This window comes from Sciurus vulgaris (assembly GCF_902686455.1).
Source record: "Sciurus vulgaris genome assembly, chromosome: 3".
Taxonomy (NCBI): Eukaryota; Metazoa; Chordata; class Mammalia; order Rodentia; family Sciuridae; genus Sciurus; species Sciurus vulgaris.
Window position 1 is genome coordinate 86,160,961 of NC_136463.1, and position 6,800 is coordinate 86,167,760.

Genomic DNA, 6,800 nt, shown 5'->3' on the forward strand with positions numbered 1-6,800 from the left:
ATACATCACCACTAGCAGTGGGGCTGCTTCCAACAGTCTATGCTAGGTGAATGATGTAGTGCTTACAACAGGGACACTAAAACAGTTACCTTCATAGGATTTGTATGACCCCTCCTTTGGACAATGTTGACTTGAGGACTCCCCAGGTATTTCTTAGAACTGAACTCAACTTCAGACATTTCATCTGGACCTCTGGTTTCTTCCCTCTACCCTTCACAGTGACCGCAAGCCTGTGTGCCAGTCCAAGGGCTCTCCTTGCTTCCGCCATGCCCTTCTTTGTTTCTTCACATGGAGTTCCTTCAAGAACTCTCTTGTGCATCTAATTTTCCACTGCTTTTCAGTGAAATTGGACTAAGAGCGTCTAGAAATAATGACTGACCTAGTAGAAATTAGTTGTCAAAATACAGCTTATCCAACTAAATTTGGATTTCATATAAACAATCATATACACAAAAATATATACATTTACATGTATATAAACCATATATTTTTATGGTTCACACACACACGTACGAACACATTCACACTTGGACATACTAACACCAAAGAGAAAAGTATTTGTAGTTTATCTGAAATTCTAATTTAATTGTGTGTCTTGTATTTCTATTTGCAAAATTTGCAATTCTAGTAATAATAACTATCATTTGTACACCCATATTGTCAGGTTAAAAGAAACCAGGACTTCTTAAAGTAATGGCTGGATCCATATCTAAGATAATAACTATAAGACAACCCTGGGTCATTTGGTATGAACTAGCATGATAACTATCAAAAATTACTAAATTGACAGAAGGCAAAAATCAACATCTTGCATCCTGCAAATCAGAACTACCTATAGTTTAAACAAAATTACCAAAACTGAGTCCGATTAAAGGTCCTGATGCCAATTTGCAGGACAAGGAGAGAAGAGAATAATATTGTACCTTGTTAATATAATCATCAGTTACTTCCTGGGCAAACTCAACCATGAGTAGAACAAGTATGCACCAGATTCATTTTAAGGAGAGGAGAAAAAGGAATTTGCAGGGACAAGGTAGATGACATGCTGATTAAATTACAGCTAAAAGACTTATCAATTTGGAAATTGATGACTAAACTATAGTGCCTCAGGGTTCATACTAACATGATAAGTCATAAAGAAGTGCAAGAAAATGATTACTACAAAAGTCATGACAGTAGTCATTTTGGGAGAGAGAAAATCCAGAGCATATGGAGAGACTTCTGGGAGACCAGAAATGTTTTATTCTTTGACATGAGTGGTAGTTAAAATGGCATTTGCCCTATAATAATTTTGTGTATTTCTCTGTACCTGTTTTATTTTAAAATAAAAGTTTAAAAAATACCTAATAGAATTCCTGGCTCTTACTAAACACCCAATAAAAGGCAACTATTAAGGAATATAAAGTAAAAGACAGGGATTACCCTTAGAACAATTCCTTCCACACTGTTATTTTTTAAAGTGATGGTAAACCTCCAACTCTCAGGGGTCATGCCCTCTCTTCAATGTATGTACAGCTATAAAATTGCTCCTACCTTTCCAAAATGTGTTTATGATGGTGAAAGCAGAATGCTAACCTTCTTTATGCTTTTAGACCTCCTCAGAGTTAGTATAAACCAAGACAAACTAAAGAGATTGTAAGGAGAATGGGGTTTCTGTTGCTGAGGATTCTCATGGCAAGGCTATAAACTCATTTGCATACTGTTAAATATCATATCAACTTAGCCAACATTTGACACCATGGAGAAAATTGCAGACTTAGATCTGTCTGGTCTATTCCAAATTTACCTGCAAAAATCGACCAGTCCCATTCTGAGCCCACTCTTTCTTACTGATGACAAACCAACACAGCCAGAGTGATATAAAGAACAATTAATCCTGTTCTTAGCAGGAATTGTGGTTTCAGGTGACTATGCCTCTTCCCTTTCTGAACTCAATGACATGCTTTGTTTAAAGGGCAAGAGCCCTCAGTCTGCAATTTTCTAGCTATAAATGGGCTTGCAGCTTGTTACTCAAGCTGAACTTTAATTACTATAGAAAGCTTCCTTTTCTTCATATGATGAAGATTTCTTCCTATGTAACACCTGCCTTGGCACCATCTGGCCTCACACTGCCAAGTCTTGGCGCAGTGGGTTGTGCCTGAGGGTCCAAATGGGGTTCTTTTCTTCTGCCAAAAAGTGCTAAATTCTCTGCAATTTCATATCCCTGAAGACATTCTCTCCAAGTGCACATTCTCTCCACCTTAAACATTTGCAATTTCATTTAGACTTCTCAAAGAAGCTATCCTGCTTACTTCAGTGAGAAGTTCTTTCTTCTGTTTTCCATTCCCAGAGTACTTAATTTCTATTCATGCACTTGTCACATACCATTTACTTCCTTATACCATTAGCTCACACTAGCATTCTAACACTCTTTACTCCTCCACTCTGTTGAGTCCATTCTCAGTTTTGAACATTTCCTGTGACTAATAATAACTGTGAAAACAATAATGGCTCATATTTATTGACTGTGGAATGTGCACTAGGCACTGTCTAATGCTTTTAACATATTAATACTAGGGTGGTAGATGCCACCCCTTCCTCCATCCAAACCTGGGAGCACCATGACCTAAAAGATGAGACTGAAGCTTAGCCAAGATTCCACAGTTATTTAGAGGCAGAAAAGGAATTTGAACACAGGTAATCCTATTCCTAATATCCTTAATGATGTCTTATCTTAGATCAAAAGCCATAAAGAATATGTATCTTCTTAATCCACAGGTTTCAGAGTACCTGCTATACTGAATTTTGCCTGCTTTAAATTACTGTGAAATATATAATACTTAAAATGAATTTGTGTGTGTATTTCTACTCAATAAAAAAGGCAATCAATAAACTTATATAGGTCCATAAATATATCATAATGCTAGATATATTTTGTATGATCGTTGTCCAATTTATCTAGCATAGAGTATAACTTTTTCCTCTTTGCTATAATAAACAAACCATATATTGTGTGGTTCATAAACAACAGAAAATGATTTCTTATAGTTCTGAAGGCTATGAAGTTCAAAATCAAGATGTCAGCAGATGTGGTCTCTGGTGAAGGCCCACTTTATGGTCCATAGATGACACCTTCTGTGTCTTCACACGGTGCATGGAGTAAGGAGCTATCTGGAACTTTTTTTATAAATCACTAATCTCATTCATGAGGGCTCCACCCTCATGACCTAATAACCCTTCAAAGGACCAAAGGTCCTCAACGAGAATATTGTTAAAAGTTCAAATGTTTGGACTCCACACTATTACATCTGACTCTTCAAGCTGAGTAGGCATGGGGAATTCTGACATGTACTCAAGATTCAGAACCCCTGTCTGTGTCCAAATGGAAGTCTTGATATTTTGTTGCATGTGACATCTTGTATTTCTATTTTAAATGTATGTACAAAAGCACAATTACTTACATAAAGTAAATTAGACTGAAAATAGTAAGGTTATATCTTAAATGTATGTGATATATGTGAAGCATGTCTGTGTCCTCTAATCAGGAGATACTATAGATTTATTTCCCCACACATTTCCACAGTAAAGATAAATTTGATAACAGGATAAAACAGTAAAAACACCAAGTCTATTTAACACCTATATATTTCTGTGCTGTAGTCAATAATGGAAGACAGCTGAATCCTCTAGGTATCATCTCAGTTCTCCATTTTATATTTCAACGGAACTTGCCATTACCTATGGACTCAAATCCCCGTCAGAGCCCCTAATAACCTTTCACTGGTAGGGTCTTGATTCAGACCAGTGAGGTGTTGTTCTTTCTCCATTTTCTAGGTTCCCTAATTAGATAGCCATTTCTTGACTTCTGTGAGGTTTTGTAAACTCTTAATGACAGCATTTTCTTCCTTATACCATGCATTAGTTTTCTATGCCATTTAATACCTGTATGACCTCACTGTTGTCATGGAGCAGGGATCTAGGCACAGATTAGTAGGGCTTTAGTTTAAGATTTATCAATGCTGAAGGCAGGATTAGAGAAGAATCAGCCTCAGAGCTTACACAGTTTGGTGATGGACCCAGGCCTTGTACATGCTATGCCGGTAATCTACCACTGCCATAAATCTCCAGCACACACAGTTTGTGTCAGAAATCATTTCCTTGCAGCTGGAGGAATGATCACACCAGCTTTTTACTGATTCTTGGCTGGAGGCTGCCCTCAGGTCCTAGAGGCCACCCACTGTTACTCTCTGCCTTGTGAGACAGTTCCAGAGGCAGTTCACAGCATGGTTGCTTGCTTCCTCAAAGTCAACAGGAGAATATCTCATTCCTGTTTGCTAAAATGGAGTCTCATATAATGCATTATAAAAAAGAGGGTGAATCCCATCTCCTTTGCCTGACTCTGCTGTCTAGAAGCACGTTACGGGTTCTGGCTGCCTTCAAGAGGAGGGGGTTACACAAGGACATGACGTGTTGGGCATCATCCTTTTATCCCTGTATATGTGTGCTTATCACTTGCCCCTTTCCATGTCTGATTCTTTGCCTTTTATACTCCCCCTCACTTTTCCTCTGGCACAGACCATCTAAGATGTTTGCTGTCTCCTAGTGCAGTCACCCAGTTTGCCACTTTCTTGGGTACATACTCTTAATTTTTCAAGGGTGCACTGTTTGCTTGGAACTCTCTCTTTGTTTCCTATTCCCTCCCTTCTTACTCTATCTCCACTCAATTTTCTTCTTGTCTTTTTATTTTTTTCTTCATTTTTTTTTAAAATAGAGATAATCTTCTACTTATAGTGGGGTTATATCTAAATAAATCTATGCTAATAGGAAAATACTGGAAATCAAAAATGCTTTTAATAGCAAACATCATGTCTTGGCCTTGCCTACCTTAAACATGCCCAGAACACTTACATTAGTCTGCAGTTGGGTGGAATCATCTAACACAAAGCCCATTTTATAATAAAGTGTTGAATAACCCATACAATTTATTACATACTACACTAATGTGAAAAGTAAAATTGTTGGATGAGTATATATTTATACCATCATATAGTTAAAAAAAAAGGCAACCACTGTAAGTCAGGGACTCTCTCTAAACCTTTCTTTGATTGTTTGCATTCCAATATGAACAAATTTAAAAATAATCACAATCCTTTTGATCACAAGTCAAAAGGTCAGTAATGCAAAATTTCCTATTTCCTCAGGGATTCCTTTGGAAGAGTTGAATCTTCAGTCAGCCTGTCCTTCCCAGAGATAACAACTATAAACACTGGACAAGCTACAAAAAGCCGCTACCTGAAAGCACTGGCAAGTGACAAAAGCAGTCAGTCCTGGAGGGGAGTCACTGTGGAGAAGGGAGCAGCACTGGTGCCTTGCCATTTTTCACAGCATCCGGCCAAAGGAAAGGTTTTAGCTTGCTTCTTGCAGAGTGCTTTAAAAAAAATCATGTAAGCTTCTACCTAATTTTCTGGTTGACCCATGAACTATAAACACCTGGGAAGATTCCAAATGGATGGGAAGTAGCTGCAGGTGGGCATGCAGCTCAGCGGTACAGTGTTTGCCTCACATGTGCAAGACCCTGGGTTCAGTCCCCACATTACCAAAAAAAAAAAAAAAAAAAAAAAAAAGAAAAGAAAAAAAGAAATCCACGTAGCTGTTTCTTGGATTTAAAAAGAATCAGGATTACAATTCCAGGAAAAAATTTCAGCTTTAACTATTTTACATAACAAAAGCTAAGCAGTACCTTGCTCTGAATCTTAACCTGTGTTTGAGGAGGGAACAGTCTATCCACATGAGATTAACTAAAGAACAAGATAAAATTCATAGTAAAGAGAAAGTCTGGAAAGGGGAATTTAGTCATTCTTACACCAGAAGTATGGATCAGAGTAAGATAAACTCCTCCCGGGGTAGTAATGTTTTTATTTCCTATACATTGGTATTTTTAAGGAAAAATTTCATTTCCAAGTTCCAGGAATTGTGTGGTGGTAATAATGACGATTCAGGGATTATCCTACATTCATGCAAGTAACTGAACAAGTCAAGCAAAAGTTTAATATTTAAAAGTTTCACTGTTCTAAGTGTTGAAAATTCAACCAAGTGAATTTATCCTTCTACCCTGTGCTTTACACAGCTCGGATGATTTTCTAAGAGGACAACATAAATGATATTACCTTGAAGGGTGTATACATTTTTCTAATCTTTCTTTTTTTTTTTTTTTTGGTATGATGTAGAGAGGATCTGGGATGAGGTTGTGAGAAACAGACTATCCCCATGAGACTATGTGAAGATATGGCTAATGGATTCTATCAATTGGCAGAAGCTGCATCTGAGAGCTGCTCTGCTGTCTGCTGGTAGTGGGATAAAGACAGAATGAGATGTGCTATTGAAATTCTGGGTATCTGGGGAGATTGATCATTCCATGATGCCACCATTTCATGATGCTTCTCAACTTAATTCCATTAGCATACAAATAAACTGATATACAGAAGACTGAATTAGGGTGGGGCATGGCCATCCTCAGCAGGATTACATCTATTGAACTCTGTGATGCCTTTGTCCATTGAGGTTCCCAGTGTACATTAAATTCCCCATGCTTTCTCTAGCATGAACAGCATGACAGAATTTATAGCCTTGTGGAAATTATTCCACATCTTAAATAGTGTCCCATCCACTGATCAGATCCATTCATTCTCTCCCATTGATTTCACCTCATATTTTAGGAATCTTTCAAGCTTATTCATCAGGTCTATTCTATGTAGGCAGCCTATGATACCTTTAAGATCTCCTTAACTTGGGAATTGTCATTGCTGTTGTTGTTTCAATAA